Raw genomic sequence first — 27,664 nt, 5'->3', positions numbered from 1 at the left:
AAATGTTGGTTGTCACGTTGTTGATGGAGGAGTACACTCTAAATAAAAAATGGGGCCAACACAGTTTTTGACCGGATTTTGCAAGTGAAAATTAAGCCAAGTGTATTATAAGAAGAGAAGATATTAGTATGGTTTATTGTGAGTTAAATTAATGTTTGTATTATTGTAAGAAGATGGTCAACAGTTGGGATTATTGACGTTAATTAATCCATACTACTTACATTGGGTTATACAAATAGTTTTTAATATCGGAAACGACGACTAAATTCCGGCCATCAGTGAATGAGATTTTCTTTTGGATTGAGATAATGGTTTTGCAGAAGGTTGGAGGTTCTTTGTATTATCTGATCATCATTTAATGTTTGATGTTGGTTTCTACAAGAAGATTTGTTGCACCCAAAGGAGGGCAAAAGCAAAACCCTTATTGTTAGTGAGAAAAGAAGAAAAAAAAATACTCATCATATCTTTAATTATTTGATTTGAAAGTAAATTGTACCCTATTTTTTTAGTTAAGATCACAATTAGGGCATAACTTTACATTTTTTTAGCAGTGAGGACCTAGATTTCTTCCGTTTATCATTGAGGGATTATCTACTAACGCCGTTAAATTAGGTTGATACTTGTGTAGTTCTCCATCTATTGCGCATTAGTGCATTACCTGGACACCTACTCATTTTGCATAATACCGAGTCATTTAGGGAACAAGTTCTTAAGCTTTAATTACTCGACATCGACTATTTTGTGCTTTTTGACGAAAGGTGTAAAATGAACTTAAACGGTTCCAAGTTTCTACAAAATTTGGTGGCGACTCTTTGAAAGATTTAATCCGATTTTAAATCGAACCATAATTTGAGCGTTGCGCGCCCAAACGACCCTGCGGACCCATGTCCACACTAAAACTTTATTTCATATCGAAATTGGAAAGGAGCTGTGCAATTTGCACATGGTATTGCACAGGTTAATACTAGTCACTATAAGAACAATTTTAAACATATGTATGATACATCAAAGCGTCTTGCTTGTGACGGGCTAATCCCGTCACAAGCTGAAGACCTCTCACAAAAAGGGAGAGGGGACAAGGTGGGGCACCCCTCATATGCTCCCCCACTCACCTCTCATGGGTATTTTGTGACAGGAAATGGTATCCGTCACAAGCGTGTGATGGATATCGTCGTCTTCAATGAGATTTTGTGATGATAATATTAGTAGGTCAACAAGCCACTACACGATAATATACTCGGTTCAACAAAACATACTCCAATGGTCACAAGCCTCATCCAATAACTACCAAATTAAAAGATAAAATACTATCCGCAATCATAATAAATTCATGACCGCGGCAGTGGCGGACCTAGGAATCATAGGAGGGGGGGCACAATAGAAAAAAGAGAGAGAAAAATGAAATTTCATTACATATATTTATCGTGAACATTACATATAAAAATAGTGTCATTGAAGCACACTACTTAAAGAGTCAATCTAATACCATTCGACGAGATTTCATGTTTTGGAAGACATTAATGATATCATAATCTCTTACTTGTACAAAAATTCGCGCTCAATAAATGGAACCAAATAATAGTTCAAAAGTTTATTGCTTAATTTATTTCTCAACTTATTCTTCACAAATATAATTAAGGAGAATACTCTTTCTACACTTGCGGTTGCAACCGGAAGTATCAAGACAAGCTTAAGTAACAAACAAACCGATGGATAAGAAAGATGTTTATTTGTTTCAATAAGCTTCTCCAACACCTCACCAATGTTCTTCAAATGATGAAATCTTGAATTAATTTAGGGTTTATTAATTTAGGGTTTAAAAGTTGAGAAATTAAATTGGGGGTTATTAATTTAGGCTATGAAGGTGAGGTCATACCTGCGGTGAACAACGGTGGAGGAAAACGGCCGACGACGATGAGCTTATCACAAATGATAACTGACAAACCCCAAGCTACCACTACAAGAGATTTGAGAAAGCTGCGATAGTGGCTGGCTGCGGTGGACGTCGCGACAAGGAGGGTGGTGGACTGGTGATGCCCTGGTGGAGACTGGTAGGTGAGGCCAGATGAAGGGTAGTATTGGTGAAGGAGAAGGTGAGATGACGATTGGCGATTTGAAGGTGAGAATTGAGATTGAAGATATGTCGATATGTCGATATGAATGAAACGTCGTTCTAATTTTTTAGAAAATTGATTTTTTGGGGGTTAGAGCATCCGCAAAGGTGGGGAGGTGCCTCCCCATATGTCCTCTCTCTTCTCATATGGGGCTCCTCATTGTTGCACAAAGCTCCCCAACATTTGGGGTTCCACTGTTTTTAGAGGAGCTCCCCAAAAAAAAAAGTAAGGCAATTTGTGTTACTTTTGGGGAGGTTCCCAAATTTTTGTGTGTGAATTGGGGAACCCCATTGTTGCATAAATGTAATTATGAAATGGGGAGGGTAAATGGAAAAGTTAGTGGAAAATGAGATGGACGAATAAGAAAAGGAAAGAGAAGATATGGGGAGCCTCACCTTTGCGGATGCTCTTAGGGTGCACGTGCCCCCCTGGGTCTGCCCCTAAACGGCAGTGGCGACAACACTGATTACCGCAACGAGAATCAAGCTAGCAATGATACTATATATCGTAATATTGTATGGGTAGTGCTCATTCATGGACATGATTTAATCAATCATGGACATAAATGACCATTATACCCTTGTTATTTCACTACCATTTTTTGTTCTCAATTCAGTTTAACCTTTCAATTTCCTCCAACCAACTATCAACCACCACCACCACCCCAACAACCACCATCTCGCTGCTCCCTCCACTGCCCCACCGCCCCAGATGCCTGCACAGCCGGCCAAGGCCACCCACCATTCCTAGAAACTAACCAAGAAAAATACAACCCATTCCTCCCCCTCCCCTGCCATCATTGGACCACCTCCTCCCTCCCGCCTCAGACGCGCACCACCGGACCAGATTTCTCCGACCATGCAACATCCACCCTCTTCCATCTGTGACCCTCGCCCCTACCACCATCGTCGCACACCTACCACCATCATTCGTCCTATCCCAAACCCACGACCACCATCCCTCCCCGACTTCAGTCGCACGACCACCATACCCGCAGGACCCACCCCTGCAACGACGCCCACTGCCCTGCCCCATTCCCTTCCGGCGACCGACCACCCCAACCATAAATTCCTCGATGAACCCTAATTGTAAAATTTTGCTTAATTGAAGTATATGCAGTTAGTTTTGATATAAAAAAATTGATGGATTGCCGATCAAATTAGAATAATTACTTGGGTGAATTAAAGTGCACAATTGATGATTTTGGTAAGATTAGGAATAATTTTAGAGGAGAGGGAGAAGAGAGTGAGAGAGAAACTGTATTCTTTGTTTTCTAGAAAAGGGCATGAAATGGAAAAATTATGGAAAAAAGTCCGTAAAAGAGTAAAACGCGTCCATGAAAAAGCAATGACGTATTGTATATATGGTTTCTATCCAAAATCTCATTAATGCTTAGACGCCATAGATACGGGTTTTCCAAACGATTTCTCTATTATAATAATAATAATAATAATAAATTAATAATTTGTCAAGATTACAAAAGCCCATAAATGGCATTTTCAAAACTAGTAACCGGGCTTGGTTGCGTTCCATTGATGTAATATGTTGCCAAAAACATCATAGACTACAACATCAACTTGAGTTTGCGTAACTTAGACTGACATAAAGCCTTGCCCATCATAAAGGGTATTGTGAAGCTTGATTTCCTTTTTGGAATCATAATGCGTCTATAAAAAAATCTTAACAGGATTTCCCCCAGTTACAGGATCTTCATTAAAAAAAGGTTGTGGCATTTACCGGGTCCGAGGACTTGGATCACCCTCTTATGGAGGATTCTTACTAATTCTTTGGCCATAGAAAAAGAATTTGAAAAGAGGAATTTGGAAGTGTATTGTCTATGTCATCTTTGTGATCTTGAGGAAGTTGAATCTCTAGAACACTTATTCAGAGATTGCCCCTTTGCTTCAAGACTCTGGAGGGGTACCCAACTTGGAATCAGATCTAGACAAACTCAAATGATAAGCATTCAAGATTGGATTGTTAATTGGATTTCTTACCTTCTCACGCTTAGTGATCCTAAGGTCTTGATCATTTCCTTTCTCTGTGTTATCTGGACTCTCTGTTGTGCTCGGAATAATGTTGCCTGGGTGATAATTATATCTCTTTAGTTGGTTCTATTCGTATCTATGAGGAAACCCTTCTAGAGTGATTTCAGCCAACTGCAACCTTTTCAAGTCCTTGATATCTTTACCTTCGCAGGATGATTTGGATTCTTCTTTGTTGAACCTTGGGCTTGGTAATAGGTGTAAGCTCATTAGTATTGATTATAATTGTGTTCAGACTAACATTTTTGTGGATGCTGCTTGGAGAGAAGATAATAATACTGGACTGGGGTGGTTCATAAAGTTTACGGATTCCAGTTCGTATTCATGTTCGAAGAATGGGATTTTCTGTATCTCACCCGATCAGGCGGAAGCTTCTCCTATCTTCGAAGCTCTAAAGTGGGCGTTGAAGGAAAAAATCCTCCATGTTACCATCTTCTCCGACTGTTTGCAGTGTTTATGCAAATCATGGATAGCTCCAAACGCTGTCTAAACATGAGAGTTGTTATCGCTGATATCCTGAATTTATGTTGTCTATTTCATTGCATTTCCTTCTGTTTTATTCCTAGGAAATTTAATAGTATGGCTCCATAAACTAGCTCAAAGAGCTATTATTATGTAACCTCAAACTTGCCAATTGTCAAAAAAAAAAAAAAAAAAAAAAAAAAAAAAAAAAAACCTCTGTGTTCCATGGTTTATGCCTTCTTTCCAGGGGCGAACCTAGAAGGTAGCAAAGGGTAGCAAGTGCTGCCCCAAACCCAGAAAATTTGTCGAGGAAGACGAAGTCATGCTACCCCAAAAATTGTCATCTTAAGAATAATAGAAAGAAAGGGGCTAACTAAGTCATCACTGTGTTTGTGGCACAGTGGTCAAGGAGTTATCTACTTTCCCTGGAGACCTGGGTTCAAATCTTGTTGAATGTGTTTTTAAAACTTTAAACATTGTTGATTTTTCTTCAATTCAATAAATACTTTGTGCACTTTAAATTTGCTCGTGTTTGCCATCGATTTTCCCCTCTTATTTAATACTTTGTCTACTTTTCTATTTTCTTTCATTTTAAGTTTTTTTTTATCACAAGTGAGATTTTATGAAAGTATTTCTATAAAAGATGTATGTATTTGTTTTTTGTTCCTAGGTAGTAATATTATTAAATTTCCAACATATTAACGGTTAAAGCTCGGTAATTCGACAGCAGAATGGATAGAAAGTAGGAAAATGGAATGAGTTTAATCTTACATTGAAAAAAAATTTACGTCGGCCAATATATACATTTTTTTAATATATATACTAAGTGAGTATAATTTTTTGTTTAACATTCTGTTAGTTATTCTAAATGATTATACGTGTTGTTCGTATAAAAAAGATGATCACAGGAATAGCTAGATTACTACGAGCTACGGCGTAATATCAACAACCCAAAGTAATATTGTCATGAATAATCACAAATGGAACATTTGTTAAGAAATACATGTTCGTATGTTCTCGTTTCCTTTTAATAGGAAGTTATATTATAAAAATTTCGCTACCCCACATTTTAAATCCTGGATTCGTTCCTGCTTCTTTCCATGCCTTTGATCCTCCTCCGCTTGTTAAAAATTGAAGTTGACTTCATTTATATTTAAGAAAGATATTAGTAATTTTTAAAGGTTGAAAATAACATATGACTATTGACTATGTGAAGAACTCATATTAACTCATATGTGAATTTCCAACATTGATAAAAGAGAAGAGAGTTTACCATTTTATAAGTTAAGGGACTACTATAGTCAATTGGTTTTAGAGTGCAGATTCATTGCCTACAAAACGGACTTTCTCTCCTCCATTTAAGTACGACCAAGACTCGTTGCATGATTAACAGACTATAATTTTGTTTGCATAGTAAAAGAGAATAAAATTACTTGTAGAAGAAAGAAAAAAAAAAGTTATAGCGCATCAATCACCAATTCACCATCATGCATCTATGTTTCTTTTATTTTCATCTTATTTACTGTAACTAGTTTTAAACCCGTGTAAAAAATGTACGGGTTGTAATAATAGGTATCACGACAATATAAATAAGTTTATAGTTAGAGATTCGACATACATACATACATATAATTTAAGATATTAATCACTACCAAATTTTCAGATCTACTACATTAGTTATGTTCACTCTCAGCAAACTGATTTTTTTTTTTTATAAACTATAAAAATGATAGATTGTACACATTAAGAATTCACTTTAGAAAATTATCGTATTTAAATTCATTATTTACAAAATAAAATATTTTATCTGAGTCCTAACAAAACTTGGTTTGGATCAAATAAAACAATCTTAATTACAAGTTCAAATTTGGCAAATCTACATAGTATAAAATATGGGGTTTTTTAAAGGATTCCTATTAGTTTTAGCTTTTTTTTTTGTTGATGTGAATTAATTAAGACTCTTGCTACGACACTTCTCCTCTCTTCATTATTATTCCTCTTTATATTATACTCCATCCATATTACACCAACGGTAACATTGACTTTTTCACACTTGTCGAGACACGTTTTGCAACGTGAATATCTTTAGTTACACATTATTAAAAATAATAAAAATTTGATATTCTTATAGCATTCATGACGATAAATCAAACAAGATCTCACATGACTATATTTTGTCTTATAGATTAAGAATAATATCGAAAATTCCCTACAACTATGAATATTGTCAAGATTCTCAATGTTACCATTGGTGTGGTATGAAGGGAGCACTTACATTAAAAACCATACATTTATACATCAAATGATTTTCGAAAAAGAAAAAACGAAATAAAATTGCAAAAAAAAAAAAAATTGATTCAATGAAAAACTTAAAGGATCATATGATATTATCAATCAATCATTCACTTTATGTACAAACGTGAAAAACTTGAGAACATTAACAAAGTAGAGAAAAAGGATTGTACATCAGATGTACTACATCATACTTAATGACATTTTGAGTTTTTGTGTATTTTTTTCGAGTATTATAGAGTTTATAAATTACATTTTAGTTTTATGATGTCAAAAATTAATTTTTTGAGCTTATTTGTAATTTTTTTGAGTTATAATATAACTTTTTGAGATCAAAGTTTAAGTAAATAAACTCAAAAACTTTATAATAAAACTCAAAAATTTTAGATTACAACTCAAAAACTTTATCTTAATGCTCAAAAACTATACCATCTGATGTACTACATCAGATGTATAATCCACTTACTGAACAAAGTATAATCTTTGAAATACGTTGAATACAATTTAATTGGACTAACTATTGCAAAAAAAAGGGAAAAAAATATCTCTATTTAGAAAATTAACAAAGCGAAAGCATTTAAAGTAAATATTTTGAAAAAAATATTAAAGGACTTTAATTAGCGAAAATAAATTGAAACTAAGAAGTCACAAACACACTAAAATTATCATTAATCCCAAAAATCTTATAAATCGACATCAACAACATGCATGCATGTACTTACCGAATTGACGAGTCGATCAAACTGAAGAAAACATTTAACATTATCACATCGAACACTTAATCAAATATGAAAATATTCAACTTCATATCAACAAATTTTCTGATTCACTTGATCGAATATTTTTTTACTAACGATTTTGATAATTATTTTGAATAAATAAGATGAATTAATTGACAGGCTGAAAATTTAAATCTGTGAAAGAAGGTAAAAAACCAAAAATTAAAAAAAAAAAAAAAAAAACAACTCCCTCCTATTCACTATTTTCTTCCCCATTTCCTTAAACGGATTATTCGGATTTTCTTTCCCTTTTTCTATTTTGGAAACTTTTACTCTTATTTTATTCATCCCTCTCTCCTATCACCAAACCCCACCTAACTTTTACTCTTATTTTATTCATCCCTCTCTCCTATCACCAAACCTCACCTTACTCACAATTCCTTATTTAATTCCTAATTATTCATTCTTCTCTCCAATTCACAAACCCTACCATCTTCCTTTATTCATTCTTTAATCATTCTCCTAAAATCTTGTGCCCACATCAAAGGGGAAGAAAATAGCGACTAGGAGAGAGTAAGAGAGATAGCATAAAAGTGATGGTGAGGTGAAATATAGAAGTAGCTAAGTTAATTAATTATGTTTGCAAAATTATAGTAGTAGTGTATTTGTCTCTTTCTAAGTACTAGGAATATATGGTTTGGTTATGAGCCCAATTGTATCTGCTTCTATAATACGGAGTATTATCCTACTATTTTCTTGGATTGTATATGAGCTATTTTAGGATAACTTAATACAGAGTATTTTATTTGCATTAACAAAATTGATATGTTCTCATATACATTTATCATAAACGGCGTATCGTATTTGAGACATTTGAGGGTAACTTAATACGGAGTATTTTTTTTGCGTTAACAAAGTTGATATGTTCTCATCTAAATTCATCATAAACGATGTATCGTATTTGAGCCATTTAAGGATAACTTAAACGGAGTATTTTATTTGCGTTAACAAGTTGATATGTTCTTATATATACATCTATCGTCGTAAACGGTTGTAACATAGTTCTATCTATAGTAGCAGTTGAATGATAATCATAATTAAATTATTTCATACTGCCTTCGTTTCGGTCAATTACTTACCTTTAGTTTTAACACAGAAGCCAACGAAATTCGAAAGGGAATGTAGTAATAGCGTCAAATTATAAATTACTTAACTAAAATTCGTATTTATGTAGTGTAATATACTATTGAAAGAGTTTTATAATTAATAATGATCGAACAATTCAAATAAACGAGATCAATACACACTTTAATAAACATATTATAATGGAATTTAAATGTAAATGGTCAGCCATATATATGTAATCTTGATAAATAAGTATTTTTTTATTATATGTGAGCAGTGAGCCTATGCTAAAACCACCATAGGTTCATAAAAAGTAATATATATCGTAAATAAAATATTTAGCATAGTGAGTACACATTTTAAATTCTAAACTATTTAACTCCTGTATCCAATGGTAGCGCCTGCTACTACGACAATATACGACCCGTGCATTTTTTACACGGGTTTAAAACTAGTATTGTAATATATTTTTTGGTCAATTAAAACGCGCACTTAAGTCACATTACATCTAGTATTGTGGTATTTGTTACACTGTTTTCTTGCTAAATTTTTTATTTGCCACTCTTGATTACAATCCAAATAATGCAAGTTTTTACCTCTTAGAGCTACTAATGTGCTCCACGCAATGATCATGCCCATTGACATAAAGATCGACATCATTTGCCTGAACGTAAGTTGGGTAATCAGTATTTTTAAAAAGAATCTATTATTATATTTTCCAATAAACAATAAGCAATATTATGTTAATTACCTCAAGTATTGGGAGAAGTTGATTCAGAAGCTCTGTAGTGTTACCATGATACCCCGCGCTCAATATTGTATGGTGACCAATTACGAACTTCCATTTTGCGGTTGATTGTTTAAATGTTTGATCAACATCCTACAGTAATCCTATTCATTAAAAGAACAACCATAGTGCTGAGTTGTCAGCACATGGTTGTTTGTTGACTTTTCAAAGCAAATTTAACACCCTCATTTTCAGGAACCACTCACTATTCCTCATTTAATTAGTCTCTCTTGATTTAATTTATGTCATTAAGATAGTGTAATATACATCGTTTACAAATACAAAAAAAAAATAACAATTTACATATAATAAAAATTACAGCAGTATTATTAAATATTATTACAAATTACAAATTCGACACAATTCAGAATAAATACATAATTTCGTATTCTAATTTCGGCATACATCATCCAAAAAACATCTCAGTCGTATGTTCCATGTTTATAAATTTGAAAATAATCTAAGGTCAAACTTATAAAATATTATATACTAAGCCTTAAATTTTAGTATGCAATATAATGTAAGTCATTACTTACATTATTTACATTAAATTCTAATAACCTCAATATAATATATATAATAAATATATATATATATATATATATATATATATATATATATATATATATATATATATATATATATATATATATATATATATATATATATAATAAACAATAATAATAATAATATAAAATTACATATTATAATAATAAAATAATAAAATAAATATCCCTCAGATCTGGATAGAGAGCCAATCATCATCGGGAAATACTTGGAGCAAAAAATACGGCAACTACCATCAAAACAACAACCCGTTTTCGAATTGTAGCGATGACAGGCTACCCGGTATTCTCTACTACAACAAGTAAAAAGTTATGGCCCGATATCATCATACAAAAAATTAGACCCAAATCCAATTTACAATTAGAATGGACCCAAATCCAACTATGGGTAACAGACAAACAGATCCATCCCATAAAATATCTGTGACAGCAATGAACCCTAATCAAACATCACGTTTTAGGCAGTTGAGCACAGGAATACCACAACTCCTAAAACTGCCTCCATAACTTTCACCACTTACTTTTCAACCAACTTTTATATTTATATATAATAGATATTATACATGAAAGCAGTATCACGCTTCTTCATTTCATCTGCCAAAACAACAATACGTTAAATTTGACAAAAAAATCAGGAAATACTATGTCAACTCTTATGGTACCAACAAGTGTGAAAAAGATAGAAGCATATAAAAAGACATATGAAGTCATGGTTCGTGTTCTTAGAAAATGGATTCGGGATTCGGATGAAAAAGATGTAACAAAAAGAACAGTGTACGGAATGGAGTTCATTTGTATCGACAGTGAGGTAAATTTCTTTTGCATTTACAATTTTTTTTCATTTCCTATATACTATAATATTAAACACGGTCTAACAAATTTTAATCCGTGTAGGGTGAGTTAATTCAAGCAACTGTAGCAAACACTCTTGTGCGGATTTTCAAGCTACTTATGCACGAAGGAAAAATTTACACCATTTCAAAGTTTCTGACGGAAAAAAATATAGGAAAAGATAGAGCAACATTTCACAAATGCAGGATTGCAATGCAGTTTACAACAAGAGTGAAAGAAGTTTTTGGCCACGAAATTCTAACTCAAGCATTTACATTCGTAAGCATCGAAGATATTATTCATGGGAATGTGGAAGATGAATATTACATAGGTGAGCAGATTCACTACTTTTTAAATTATGCCATCAAAAAAATTTAATTAAGAAGAATAACTAATGCTTATCTTATTTTCATGTGAAGATGTTATCGGTGTAATAACTCAATTTCACGAGTTTGAAGAAAAAAAGGGATACAAGAAAATGTGCATTGACCTAATGGACAAACAGTGAGTTATTTTTACCATAATTCACTTTATTTACCTTATATTTTTTAATTATTTCTCATTTTTTAAATTGCAAACATTTGAAAGGAAAAGGAGGCTACAGCTAACGGTTTGGGAACGGTACTTTCCCGAGATAGCTAGGCTACAAGAACAATGCAAGTCCTTGGAAGAGAAACCAATTTTGGTCCTCAAATGTGTCCAAAGGAAGGAATGGTTTGGTAAGTATCAATTCGCTCAATTTCCAATAAAAGAATCAGCATGTATTTATAATTAAATTTCTTGCCCTATTGTCTTATAAATTCCTTATTTACAATAGGATACGTGTCTATTTCAACCACAAGAGGGGCGACAAAATTTGAAATCAATCCAAACATTCCAGAAGTAGAGGAGTTCAAAAACAGGTTGGTTACCTATTCTATTTATAACCAGTTTTTGCACTACATTAAGTTCTAAAAACATGCACTATATATCCATGTTTGCACTACATGTAAAATGTACATTAAATTTTATGAAAAAAAACGGGTTGCAATAAACAGATTGCATATATACTGTACTGTACATCTATTATAATTAGTGGACTTAGACTTCAAAAACGGGTTTCATATGCCATTTATAAACAGTTTTTGCACTACATTAAGTTCCTAAAACATGCACTATATACCCATGTTTGCACTACATGTAAAATGAACATTAAATAATACGAAAAAATGTACTGTACATGTATAATAATTAGTGGAATTAGATGGATTTCCCAATTTCCCATGAACAATTAAATGAAAAAACAGAATTAAATAAATAGTCAGATGCACAAACAATTTCCCGTTTACCTGAATTAACAGCTGCTCATAAACTACACTATGAACAGAATTTTGCACAAAATAGAACTTATTAGTTGGAGACTTAGTTGTCCATTTGATATAACAATGTACATAAAAATGTTTTTGTCCCATACCTCATAATTAGTTTAATTTTGTAGAATCAAGGCCAATTCAAATGATGCTATTTCTGGTCCAATTGGACCCCCGTCAAAGGCGAGTAACATCCTCGCAGGTGCAAAAATAAAGTCATTAGCTTCAATCCAGAAAACAAACAAGGTAAAGAATTTATTCCGAACTTTCCAAATTTATTACAAAGCTCACAAGTCGTGCCATTTTTCTAATTGATGACACTAACATGAATTAACATGAATTTACAATTATAGGCCGGATATTATGTGACTTTGGTCTACATAGAAGAAATGAACTTATCTGTGCATTGGTATTTCAACTCATGCGGTAAATGCCTAGGAAAAGTTACTCAAGAAGCCGATCAGCTATGGTATTGCAAGAAACCTGGGTGTAAAGTTGAAAATATTGGGGTCCCCAAGGCATACCCAAGGTAATTTAAAGACTCTCACGAAAATTTTGTTGCATCCAACAACAACTAATTTATTTTGAGGATGCAAAAAACAGGTACCAAATGAAAGTTGAGGCAACAGATGGAGGTCAAGTTAATGTTCAACTAATGTTGTGGGACGCCCCAATCTCCAAAATTGTTGGCAAGCAAGCATCAACAATCTTAGAGGCACAAGAAAGGGTACATTATTATCAATATAAAATCCGTTTTTATTTTTTATCGCAAGAAATTGACTAACTCACAAGTGTACAAACAGGAAGGAGACAAAGATGCAGTGCCACTTGAATTTAGAGAAATAATGGATCGTGAGTTCATTGCCAAAATCTTTGTGGACCAAGAGTATAATATTCGACAAAAATCAATTTGCTACAAAGCAACCCAATTGTGTGGAGACAAAGACGTGATACAAAAATGGAAAGAACTTGCAGAATGCGCACAGGTAAATTTTTTTATTAGCAGCAACGTAACACAAAATTTTATGCCACTTTAAAATTATAAAACTAACGCCTAAAATTCTGATCGTGAAGGCAGCGGATAATAGCCAAAAAAATTCAGCAATAACTATTTCAGGAAGTGAGATCAGCAACACGGAGCTCATGTTATTAGTAAGTAAACCACTCATCGTTATTTATTATATATTCTACACACTCGATAGATTACACCGATATGCTTTCACCAATTATAATGATGATATTATTATTGTGCACTCAGGAAAACATGAGGACGCATAACGAAGAAGAGAAAGAAAACACACCGATTAGCAAGTTGCCTCAAAAGCGAGCTTCCTTGGAATATGACGGCTTTGAAATAACTGAAATAAGAGAAATGTCAGCAGATAAGGGGTCATCAAGAAAATCAAGTATTCCAATCAAGAATATTAAGATCGAGAAATAATCTCTCTTTACGTCGATAGAAAATCCTCATTTCGTACTATGCTCTTTATCTTACATGTAATAGACTACGTTTAAAGACTTTTTAGAAGTTTTCGTATTTGTTTTCCGTATTTAAGTTTACATGTACTAGACTACGTTTTGAACAATCTCTACTACGTTATTATGATGTTGTTTGTATGTTTGTTTTTAGTAGTGTTGTTTACGGTGAATTCAGGAAATATTCAGATATAAAGAAGTTGTACTTATCTTAACAAATTTCAATCCAAGATATTCACTTGATTTGGTTTAACAATTACGAATAACCTGTAAGAAAAACACAAAGGACAGTTAGGATTACAAGAAGATCAATATAAAAAGCTAAACAACGAAAAATCACTTACAAAGCAAGTGCAATCAATGAAAAAACGACATAAAAAATGACATAAAATCATTTATAATCAATTTATGACCTGAATTTCCAGTACCAACGTAAAAACGACAGAAAAATGACCAGACCAGACTTGGCGAGGAGAACCCAAATTATTAGCAATAAATTTTAGTTAAAGGTTCTAAAAATTTGGATTTATCGTGTACCAATTGTCAATATCTAAACTAAAAAGTTGATTTATAGGATAGCGATTTCATACTTAACGTAAATTCTAAATCTGAAATAAGATATGAACTAAAATCTGAAATCAAAGATTGATTTATGACCTAAATTAGCTGTCACTTACAAGGGTAAAAATATTTAACGACTAACAAAATTGCAAAGAAAGAGACATAAAAAATGACATAAAACCATTTATGATCGATTGATGACCTGTATTTGCAGTCAGTTGCATAGGTGTAAGACCAGATTTAATAACCAGTTCAGATTTGGTAGCTAAACAACGAAAAAACGACCGACAAAATGATAGATTCACAAGTGACCTGAATTTGAGTTTATCACTTATTGATTTATGACCAGGATGTGCTGTCAGTTACACGGGTTTAAAACCACATTAAATGATCAGATCAGACTTGGCTTAAATAAACCGGAACTAGAAGCAGTAAATTTTAGTTAAAGTTACTAAAATTTGGATTAGTAGTGCACCAGTTGTCAAATTCTGAACTAAAATGTGGATTAATAGGATAGCGATTTCATATTGAATTTAAATTCTAAATCTGAAATAATGTGAATTAAAATCTGAACTATTTTTTTCACTTTTATACCACGTGCAAAATCACATAAAACGTCTGAATTTACCACAGACTTAATTATTGTTTGACTTAGCTGTCACTTACACGGGTTTCAATTTTTAATGACCAGTTCAGATTTGGAAAGGAGAACACGAATTAAAAGCAGCAAATTGTAATTAGTTGCCACTTATACCAGTTGACCATTATTTAACATAAAAACTGATCACTACTACCATTATTTATCATTAAAACTGACCACTACTATCATAATAATTAAAAAACATAAATATTGAGAAACCAACACCAGTTACACAACACAAATATAAAACGTTAAAAGAACAACAAAAAGAAATATCATTATTCAAAGATCATTCATCATTTACCACAAACCAAAAACCTAGCAAGCACCAAAGCACACCATTAACCTCATACCAATTTCAATCCAGAATTGTTATCAAATTTATTTATAATGACCCTACTGCATTAAGGTTAAATTGCACTCCATTGTTCAAGGTTGAAACTACAAAGGAATTGAAGTAAATAGAGGGTTGAATATCATGGAAAACAATCAAAGTTCGACTTCTCAGAACAACGAAACCAGAAAAAGCAGGAGAATCAACCGAGGTAAATTTAATACTTATCTTTATTTGGTTGTATTCGGGTCGGATGCATACACTTGCTGTCGAAAGATCACTGCACAAGATTGTTCATTGTTAGAAACTTTTCATTATATGATTATGGTACTTAAACTCAAACCATGTAAAAAATAAGAAACAAAAAAATTTAGGGATTTAATCAGAAAAATTGATAAGACAGTAACTGAGATTAGTAGGAGTTCTGGTATGATCAGGATCCAAATTTTTTTAAAGCCAAATAATCTACCTATAAAATACATAAAAAAACATATTAAACCAATATTAAAAAAATTATGTATCGAAATAAATTTTAAAGCATTAACATGGACAGTGTCCTTATAAATTAGGGAAAACAAACATGAATAATGCAATCAATAATTATCTGATTATGGTTTCAGCAAATTACGATTACCAAAAGATTTAAAATTTTCGGCTCAGAAAAAAAAAACGGCTCAAATCAAATGGAATTTACACCCTTATTAACAATTAAGCAACTTTGACTTCTTTCTCTAAGTAATCAACTTGGGTTATCAGCCTTCAACATACATCAACATATTTAACAATTTTTAAATGCAGAAAGACAAAAATTGATTACATAGAATGTTGACCATCTATGTTAATTTAAAGTCATCACAGAAGAAGCAAAATTGATTTTTAGAAAACCATACTCAAAAAAATTGATTCTTACTCTGTGTAATCAGGTCACAATAGAAGCAAAGGTTAACAATTGACATTTAGCAAATCAATTAAATAAATACTTAACATATTATAAGATCCCACCGTCGTAAGTGTTGACAAAAATGATTGTTAAAAAAAGATAATCACCTTCATAATGGGATGTAGTATATGATACTTGAATTCGAACAGAGCATTACTTTGTCTCGGCCTGTTCCAAAAAACATTTTTCATTTATATTAGAATAATTAAACCAAAAAAATCATCAAAAATCAAAAATAAAAATGTAAAACAATTTACCAGAATAATTAATCATCTATTTACATAAAGAATTCGACTAAGAAGGAGAGAAAAGCAGCTACCGGAGACGGACGACCACGGTCCCGACGTTACCAGATTCCAATGTGTATAAATGAACTTTCGAAACCTATAATAACAAAATAAGGGTTTATATTCAATAGATCTAACAAATTAAGAGGACATGAACATGAAAACCAATGTAACAATAACTTTCTCAGAATACATGGAAGAAATACTTGAATAAATACCCAAAAAATAAGAAAATCCATTTGTTTCGTGATGAATACATATACAATAACCCAAAAAAATGAGTAGTTTTTCTATGAAATCAAACGGATTAACACCTTTATCAACAAATCAGTAACTTTGAGCACTTACAAATGAAAAAATTGAAAAATAAATCGCCTCAGATTTAATACTCATTAGATCTAATACTATAATATAAAATGAACATGAAAACAAAAGTAAGAGCCGAGAAAAAAATTACTTTCTCAGAAAATGATCGAAATACTTGATTTATTAACGAAAAGATTAATGAAAATCACAATTTTAGAGATGAATACATAGGCATTTCTCCAAAAAATGATTACTTTTTCTATTTAATATATGGATTAACACCATTATTAACAAATAAGGAAGTTCGTGCATTTAAAAACGCAAATTTTGAAACAAATCGCCTCAGATCCGGCGACTTTGTTATATTGAACATAGTTAGTTTAAGATCTATTAAATATTTGATGCTAACCTCAATAAAATGATCCGGCGACTTTGTTAGTATAAGATCCGGCGACTTTGTTTTATTGAACAATGATCCGGCAAGGTAAATGATCGGAATGTTAGAGGAGGACGGAATAGCAGAGGAGTATGGTGAGAGGCTTAGAGCGGAGTATAGTGAGAGGTTGAGACTGAGAGCAGCGGCGGTGAAACAGGGAGGGAGAAAGTGAGTGAATGAGATGAAGAAGGGAGGCTGAGAGCGGAGTATGGTGAGTGTAATAAATTTAGGGTTTGAGAGAGGAGTATAGTGAGAGGCTGAGAGCGACGGTAAGAGTTTGAGTGAGTGAGTGAACTGTGGTAATAATTTTAGGGTTTTCCATTATCACTGTATTTATAGGTTGAGCGGATAGGTTTATTTCATTGGTTTTGGGCCATAATTTTTGTTGTTAAAGAGTTCATCTGAGATGTGTGTAATAATTTTAGGGTTTGGCTTTCTTAGTGTATTTATAGGATGGCCAGATAGGTTTACTTCATTGGGTTTGGGCTGGAATTTTTGTTCTTAATTGAGTCCGTCTATTTGGGTCAAATGTTGGCTGTAACTTTGGGCCGCATATTAGTTTTGTTGTGGGTCATTTATTTAGGTTCATTGTTTTTCTGATTCATTTGCGTCCGTACATGTAGCTAATAACAATCGGTCCGAACTCATATCTAATTCAACAACGCAAGATTCAAGATACAGTAATCGTGTTCCGTTGTCCGATATCACCAATGGTAATTTCTTTTACCTTAATCGTAGATTACTTTTGTTATTTAGTAGCACAATTTCAAATAATCTGCTTTAATTTTTATTTGTACTTTTGTACATTTAGTTCAATATGATTTACTACTTTTCAATAATAAATAATTTTCTAAGTAATTTTACATATTTATTTAAAAATTTAAAAATTAAACTTTTCCCATTTTAATTTAGTCACATGTTATATAATCCCGTCTTCTTTTAAGTCACCCGTGTCACAGGAGAAGGTAGTGACTCAAACCACAGTAACAAAAGGGCATGTCGAACTACATTGACAACCCGGCCAGTTATCCCCTCTACACCATCTACGGAAAATGATAACAACCTACCTGCGTCATTACGTTCAAAGATGACAAGAATTAACAGAAAAGAATTACATGGCAATAAGAAATTTAGGAACGGTTCATTCGATACCCCGATTAGACCGTCAAGTTGTACAGCCGCAGGTTATTTACGTTATTCTTAACGATTTTGGAATATTTTTCAACAATTAGGTACGTTTATGTTAATGTAATGTTTGATGTCATATTTTGTAGGTAACAGCAGTAGTTCTCGACCAAGTTGTACGAGTCAAAAAGAACCTGATCCCGTAACAAGATTAGTCAATGAGTTGATCAGAGACTTAAGTCCAACCAACGAAAGTTCATCGAGTTGGGTTAATCCACAAGAAGGTTTAACTTCTTATATTATTTATGTTATTTGATTGAAGGGATGATTTAGTTCTTAAATAGGTATGTGATATTGTCAGAGTGTTTGTCAATGTTGTTGTTGATTTTTTAGGTACCAGTTCCCGACCAAGCTGTTCAGGTCAACAAGCTCTCGATCCTGTGGCTAGATTGGTGAGTGATTCGGTTAGAAATTTAAGCGAAGAATATGATGATCCATCAAGTAGGGGAGCTAATGAAGAAGGTTTAAGTTCTTAAAATTACATATTATTTATTATTATTGTTACACTAACCGTTTATACATCATAAATGTCGTCCCATTTTTTTTTCAAATTTTTTTTATTTTTTAATTTTTAGATTTAGAGCTTGAAGGATATTGGGATATTGGAGACCCCAACGTTTCATGTAACAAATGCAGTGTAATGTTGTGGTACTTAGAACGCGTACTTAAGGATAGGAATACATTACATCCTACATTTTCATTGTGTTGTTCTGATGACAAAATTCCTCTTCCTCTTCTTAAACAACCACCTCAATTGTTGTTGGATCTTTTAAGTCGGCGACACCCACTAAGCAACCACTTTATTGATAACATTCGAGCTTACAATATGATGTTTTCGTTCACGTCAATGGGAGGAAAGATCGATAATTCTGTAAATCAAGGTCGAGGACCATATACTTTTCGGATGGGTGGCCAAAACGCCCCACCGATCGGAGTTTGTTGCCGCCGGATCGAAATACTCCAAAGTTTTGCCAGCTGTACATATATGACACAGAAGAAGAAGTTCAAAACCGTAAGAATTCTCATAGGTATAACAACAAATTATATGTTATTGCGAATTTAATACAATATACGACTGCGCCTCATGATAACCTTCTTGCGGAGTAATTATTCTTTTATATTTTGCAGCCCGAATAATCCGGAACGGTTTAACGATGACCTAATTTTTTTGTTGCAAAGAATGATCGATGCGGAAAATATATTAGCTATGCGATTCAGAATGGCGAGAGATAGATTATCAGATGATATAGAAAGAGATGTCTCTATTCGGCTTATTTCAAGACGAGAAACTAATGGTAGAACATACAACCGTCCTACAGCTTCTGAGGTTGCCGTTCTTATTGAAGGAGACATTGGAAACGCCGTGGAAAAGAGGGATATTATTATTGAGAAGAAAAGTGGTGAACTTCAGCGTATATCCGAGTTGCACCCTTTATATTTAGCACTCCAGTATCCTTTGTTGTTTCCGCATGGCGAAGACGGTTGGAGGCCGGGCATCCTACATAGCGAAGCTTCTCTCAGCAAAAGTAAGAAAAAGAAGCCACGAAATTAAGTAACAATGAGAGAGTGGCTTGCATTTCAACTCCAGGATAGATCTTCGTTCCTTCAATCTCCAATTCTTTTGTTAGCTGCTAAATTACTTCAACAATTTATTGTCGATGGTTATATGATGGTTGAGTCGCAGAGGTTGTCATTTCTTCGTCATAATCAGGGGTTGCTTCGTGTGGAAACGTATAAAAATCTTGCGAATGCGGTCGACCGTGGAGAAACCGAACCATCCTCTACCGGGAGCCGTATTTTCATGTCTTCATCAGTTTTGCAATCAGATGGGTGCACTATAGGTAATTTCCAAGATACTATGACCATTTGCAAGTGGTATGGGTATCCAGATTTGTTCATTACATTTACATGTAATCCAAAATGGCCAGAAATAATGAGATTTGTCTCTAAAAGAGGTTTGAGGCCGGAGGATCGACCTAATATTCTTAGTCGTGTTTTCAAGATGAAACTGGCGGAATTAATGAAAGACTTGAAAGACTGTCACATATTCGGACGTGTCATTGGAGGTGAGGTTACACATAAATATTTCGAGCACTACCATTCATGTTTCTTCCTAATGTCGTATGAAAAAAAACCTAAAATTGTTTTGGCTAGTCTTTCAGGCACGTACACTATTGAATTTCAAAAACGTGGATTGCCACATGCTCATATTCTAATATTTCTTCATCGTGACGACAAATTCCCGGAGGCCGCAAATGTAGATAAAATTATTAGTGCCGAGATACCCGATCCTGATGAAAACCCTTTGTTATATGCTCTTGTGAAGGAGAATATGATACACGGTCTATGTGGCAAAGACTTCCCTACTTGCCCGTGTATGGTTGCATCTAAGTGCTCCATAAACTTTCTGAAGAGGTGCATCGAAAGCACAACGGTTGACGACGACGGGTATCCTGTATATAAGAGGAGGGAGAAGGGATTTACCGTGGTGAAGAGTGGACGGAAACTGGGCAATGAGTGGGTAGTTCCATATAATGCGCAATTATTGTTAAAATATCGTGCCCACATAAATGTCGAATGGTGTAATCAAGCTCGATCAATCAAGTATTTGTTCAAGTACATAAATAAGGGGCCTGATCGAGCCACAATGCAATCTTCTTATCGTCGTCGAAACGAGGAGAATCCCGACCAAATAGATGAGATACAGAGGTTCCATGATTGTCGTTATATCTCAGCATGCGAAGCCGTGTGGAGAATCTTTGGCTTTGAAATACATTATAGGACTCCTCCTTGTTGAAAGATTGCGCTTTCACCTTCCTGATGAGCAAAACGTTGTTTTTAACGACGAAGACCCTATTGATTCAGTCATCGATAATCCCACAATCGGTATGACAAAGTTCTTCGCTTGGATGAATTGTAATAAATCTAGCGAGGAAGCACAACAACTATTATATAGCCAGTTCCCGACGAAATTCGTGTGGAAACAAGAAGAACGTGCTTGGCATCCTAGAAAAAGTGGTTTTGCTCTTGGAAGAATGCATAATGTTTCCTCTAATTGTGGTGAACTATATTATATGAGAACTCTATTAAATTTCGTCAAGGGTCCTAAATATTATGAGGATTTAAGGTGGTTTGATGATGTTTTGCATCCTACATTCAGAGGTGCATGTTATGCGCGTGGGCTGCTTGGAGATGATAAGGAGTACATTGATGCTATAGAGGAAGCAAGCCGTTGGGGTTCCGGGTCTTATTTAAGAAACCTCTTTGTCACTTTATTGTTGTCTGCTGCTATAGCGATGCCAAGTAAAGTGTGGGAGAAAACTTGGAAGCATCTTTCAGATGACATCGTATATCAACAACGTAATGTGCTTCAAAACCAAGGTTAGTTGTTAAATGAGCATTTTGTGATTACTGTAAATTCATATAATATTATACTAACTCCTCTTTTATTTAAGCACTACCGTGTAATAATTGCTTAATATACTTTTAAATTGTGGTGATCCATTGGGGGATGGTGAGCAATTGATTGAGCAAGTATGGTTGTGGATAGCTTGCGGGTTTGGATAGGGGTCAAATCATTGTTGGAATATGTGTCCTCCGACAATAATGCGATCACGACTGTTGACCATAATGATCACATGTTTAAATCTCATTATAAAGAATACAATTGGGATGTAATATTATTACTGTCAACATATATCGGTAATGATTGGCTGACTAGAGTTTGACATTACTGTCGTACGACGGTGGTGATCAGTTGACCCCCTAGGTCATGGTGTGCGCCTATTAAATTCACAGCGTTGCGATTAACGGAGGATGAACTTAAGAATTATGCATTGCTAGATATTGAAGTATGTCTTCAACGCAACGGCAGTAGCTTACGTAGGTTTGAAGACATGCCTTTTCCCGAATCATCCACACCTCATCCCGTGAACACGTTAGTATCCGACGAGCTATCTTATGACAGAGTTTCCTTAGGGGAAGAACATGTGCACCTTTTATCTTCCATGACTAACGAGCAAATGGCTGTCTACAATGAGATAATGGACGCAGTCCGTAATAATCGCGGAGGTGTTTTTTTTGTATATGGATATGGAGGGACGGGTAAAACTTTTATTTGGCGAACCTTATGTGCGGCATTCAGAAGTAGAGGACAAATTGTGCTTCCTGTAGCATCCAGCGGCATTGCAGCTACCTTACTTCCTGGTGGAATAACTGCTCATTCGAGACTTAGTATCCCAATCAATGTAATTGAAAATTCTACGTGTTCAAGGATTAAACCAGGAAGTGATTTAGCCAAACTCTTAATTAGGACAAAGCTTATTATATGGGACGAAGCATCAATGACGCACAGATATGCTTTCGAGGCTGTTGACAGGAGTTTAAGAGATGTCATGCGTTTTTCGAACGACGGAGATATCAATCAACCATTTGGTGGTAAGGTTGTCGTATTTGGAGGTGATTTTCGACAAATACTTCCCGTTATCCCTAAAGGCAGCAGATCGGAAATCGTGAATGCGTCACTATGTGCTTCAAATTTGTGGCCTACTTGCAAGGTACGAAAAAAAATGCACGTTTTGAATTAACTATTCCATATGTAACGGTTAAAAATTTATTTACTCTATATAACCTCATAAATTACATATTAGTTTATTCATACAAGGTGCTGAAATTGACAAAAAACATGCGCCTTCGAGGCGGAGATTCGTGTTCCGAACTTGCTCAGATAAAAGAGTTTTCAGAATGGATACTAAAAGTTGGAGACGGGGAAGCTGGAGATCCGAATGATGGGGAAGTTGATTAGAGTTGCCGAATGACATTTTGATTCAGCATGCTGGAGATCCTATCGCTTCGATTGTAGATGCCATTTACCCATCCCTCGAGAATCAACTATCGAATCCCGAGTATCTTCAGGAGAGGGCCATCCTTGCACCTACACATGAGATCGTTGATTTGGTTAATGACTACGTATTATCTCGAATAGATGCAACAGAGAAAATTTACTTCAGCTCAGACGAGGTTAGTAAAGATGAGAGTAATATTGGGGTCCGTGATTTGTACACCTCATAATTTCTTAACTCTATTAAGTGCTCGGGGCTTCCAAATCACGAAATAAAGCTGAAGGTTGGTGCTATAGTTATGCTTCTTCGAAACATTGACCAATCTCGCGGATTTGGGATCACGTGTGATTAGAGCAACAGTTTTATCGGGTAGTCATAAGGGCGATAAAGTGCATACTGCCCGTATTACACTTACTCCATCTGATTCCAGTAAGTTCCCGGTACAGTTTGACAGAAGACAATTCCCCGTTGCGGTGTGTTTTGCAATGACGATAAATAAGAGCCAGGGACAGTCACTTGCACATGTTGGGCTTTATCTTCCAAGGTCGGTGTTTACGCACGGTCAGCTCTATGTCGCTATTTCAAGAGTGACAAGCAAAAAGGGATTGAAGGTTCTGATTTGCGATAATGATAAACGCGTGTCCAATAGAACAAACAACGTAGTGTATAAAGAAGTTTTTGAGAAGCTATAGTTCAATTAACTTATGATTGTACCCCGTAACAACTTTTTGTTGTACTTATTTCTTTGCAATTTGTCTACTTTTGTTAACTCTTATAATTTTGAGATCTTTTTTTTTCTGTAATTCTAGAATTCCAAAATTAATACTACCATGAAATAGCATCACCTATTAACAACCCTACTTCTCAACTCTAAACTACAACCCCGTGCAATTTGCACGGGCATAAAACTAGTACATTGATAAATAATATACTCCCGTTTGTCAAAAAAAAAATAATATACCCCCTTCGATCCAGACAGATGGTAACACTTACCTAAAATTGATGAACCACATCAATGGTAACATACCATATTTGGCATGAAAAATAACTAAATTACTCTTACATCCACTACATATTTACAACTTACCATCCACGCACCCACTCACCCACTACTTATTTAATCCACTTAAACTCATGTGGCCCCAATCAAACTTTCCTACTTTATCCCTCACATTTTCACCTTTTCCTAAATAACTCAATTTTCCCTATGTTACCATCTGTTTGGATCGGAGGGAGTAATTAGTAAGACTTTTGTAAAATACTCCATAGTTTTAATGTTTTTTTTCTTATTATTAACACTATTTTCTTTTAATTATAGCTATAAGTAAGGTGTATAACATTATAAAATCAGTGTTTGCTTTATAATGGTCTTATTTAAAAATTAGTGTAACCCATTTCTCTAACTAAATTCTTTATATTTCCAAAATCTCATTTTATAATCAACTAGCAAGTATTTATTTATCAATCATTTTGAATGATTGAGAAACAACATACGTACTCATTTAATAAACAATTTTATTTTTTTGATACGCACTAAATTAATAAACAATGGTAATATGTATGAGAATTTTTTAAATATATGCAAAATATGTTATGTATAATTGTATACCTTTAATAAGTTGGACAAGTACTTTTGCCGAGGTAGAACCCCTCTCCAATCGTAAGTGTGTTTATCATCCGTAAAATATTTATCAACAAATGGACTCGTATCCACAAAAAAAGAAATCAACAATTTCTTTTTTTTTTTTTTTTTTGGCAACAGTGAAAAAAGGATTACATTTTCTGTTCCAACAATAACAAATTTAATTACTCCGTATTACATGATAATGTAGTATGCGACACTAATGTACTACTGAGAATTACCCTGACACCTACATAATGGAAAATAAAATAAAGAAGATCCTTCAATTTTAACATGCATTTACAATGTAAGACCTTAGGCAAAATCATCTGCTGTCCAATTTTCTAAGAACAGGGTCCATCTGTGCTTAGACGCCTCCTCTACAATCGTGATTTCCAAGAACTGCATTAAAATGCAACACTAATGTACTACTGAGAATACTACTGTATTAGTGTCGCATACTACATTAGTATGCGATACTAATGTACTAATAAGAATTACCCTGACACCTACATAATGGAAAATAAAATAAAGAAAATCCTTCAATTTTAACCTGCACTTACAATGTAAGACCTTAGGCAAAACCATCTATTGTCCAATTTTCTAAGAACAGGGTCCATTAGTGTAACCCATTTCTCTAACTAAATTCTTTATATTTCCAAAATCTCATTTTATAATCAACTAGCAAGTATTTATTTATCAATCATCTTGAATGATTGATAAACAACATACATACTCAATTAATAAACAATTTTTTTTTTTTGATACACACTAAATTAATAAACAATGGTAATATGTATGAGAATTTTTTCAATATATGCAAAATATGTTATGTATAATTGTATACCTTTAATAAGTTGGACAAGTACTTTTGCCGAGGTAGAACCCCTCTCCAATCGTAAGTGTGCTTATCATCCGTAAAATATTTATCAACAAATGGACTCGTATCCACGAAAAAGAATTCAACAATTTCTGTTCTAACAATAACAAATTTAATTACTCCGTATTACATGATAATGTTGACGGGCTGAAAGTCGTATGCCTATCAAATGTAAATTTATAATCACTTACTTACTAAAGTACTAAAACAGTAATATAGAGAAAGTAAGGGTCGAACCCACAGAGAAGGACTAAGTTAACTAATGTGTGTAATAATGCAAAGTAAAGTAACCAGTTTATGGGGGGGATTTGATTTGTTTGATTAACTAAAGAACTAAGATTAAGCAAGTAATGAAATAGATGAATTCAAATAGTTTAAAAGATCTTAGACTCAAGCATATATCCACACTCAATAACAATTGATCATTGTAAGATGGTTTCAACTACTAATCTTGATTACTCTATCATGAATGTAAAATTCCAATTCTCCTTACGAATAGTCAATTAAAATGAATCCTGTAATTAATCAACCCTAACTATTAAACAACCCTAACAATCCAGTTCAAGGTTTAATTCAACAGCAGCGATATAATTTAGAGAATTCGATAGAGAATAAATAGCGCATACAATCCAGTTGCACTTTAGATATTTATGTGAATCGCTTCTAAGTACTAATATCAACGTATCCCGTTCAATATTAATTCTTAGATGTTACTTGTGTAAAGTTAATCAATAAATCCTATTCAATTAACAATACTAACAATAGAATGAAGAAATCGACTACTAGTTACGCACCTAGCAATTATCAATCAACATTCATATAATTAATAGCTAAGCAATTCACAATAATCAAGAAGAGAAATTAAAACATTCAAACTCACAACCGGATTAGAGTGCTTCAATTGCTTGAATCCAAGAATAAAGATTAGTTACACATCGTCTGTCAATAACAATATAGGGTTTTTGTCTCTCCAAGTTGTGTAAGTCTTTTCTAAAACTGAAATACTGTGTTATATAGTAATTAGGTAAAATAATTAGATTAGGAAATAAAGTAATAATAATAATATAACTCATTGGAACAAACCGACTAAAATAAATAAACAAACACGAGTCTTGAATGAACGAACACGAGGATCGGATGTAAGTCGCGTGTTGTTGGTCGCGCGTCATTGCGCCTCGGTCGCACTCGGGTTGAATGCGAGGTCGCGCAATAGCTGCCGCCGCCCCTTCCCTTTTGATTTATGTGCGCTCAATTAGTGCACCTTAAGCGCACACGTCTCAGATATCTTCATAGGTATCTGGGCCCATCTCTCCTCGGACTTGGACTCCGTTTTAAACATATAAAACTGACCCACAAGATCTTCTTCATCTTTTCCATGCTTATTTCTCAATATTTGGATCCAAGTTCCGCCAACGTTATAACTTAAAGCATTGTACCATTATAATTCATTAAGGACCGCCTTTGTCACTTGAACTTCACTAATTCGACCTTCTTAACGCATACTAAAACCGTCTCATCAACTTCCCCACACTTATATCTTTACTCGTCCTCGAGTAAACTCAAAGGACCCAATAAATTAAACCAACACCAATCCACAGAAGTATGGGAAAAATCAACAAGACTCACAATGAAACTTATAAAGATGGGTCTCCAATATTGTAAAGGGACATCAAATTTTTTTCATTTTTCTTAGATCTCTCATTTTGCCTAGAGCGCCCGCCCTTGCGGGTTTTCACTCTAGCTTATCATTCGTTTTTTTCAATCTCACATCTACTCTCAGTGGCACGCAACTCGATTCTTCATTTTACCCGGAGCGCCCTTTCGGGTTTTCACTCCGTCCTCGGCCACATCCCAATCATGCCTAGGC

At 34.0% G+C, this 27,664-nt stretch overlaps 1 pseudogene; it reads right to left on the bottom strand.

The window, feature by feature from the left end:
* Window positions 1-3,619: 3,619 nt before the first annotated feature.
* The window catches only part of LOC141655491 (purple acid phosphatase 8-like), a 36,337-nt pseudogene continuing 12,292 nt past the window's right edge, over window positions 3,620-27,664 (bottom strand).

Source organism: Silene latifolia, chromosome 5 (genome assembly GCF_048544455.1).
Source record: "Silene latifolia isolate original U9 population chromosome 5, ASM4854445v1, whole genome shotgun sequence".
In the NCBI taxonomy this organism is placed as follows: Eukaryota; Viridiplantae; Streptophyta; class Magnoliopsida; order Caryophyllales; family Caryophyllaceae; genus Silene; species Silene latifolia.
The sequence above is the reverse complement of the archived record's forward strand: the minus strand, read 5'-3'. Positions and strand labels throughout refer to the sequence as shown.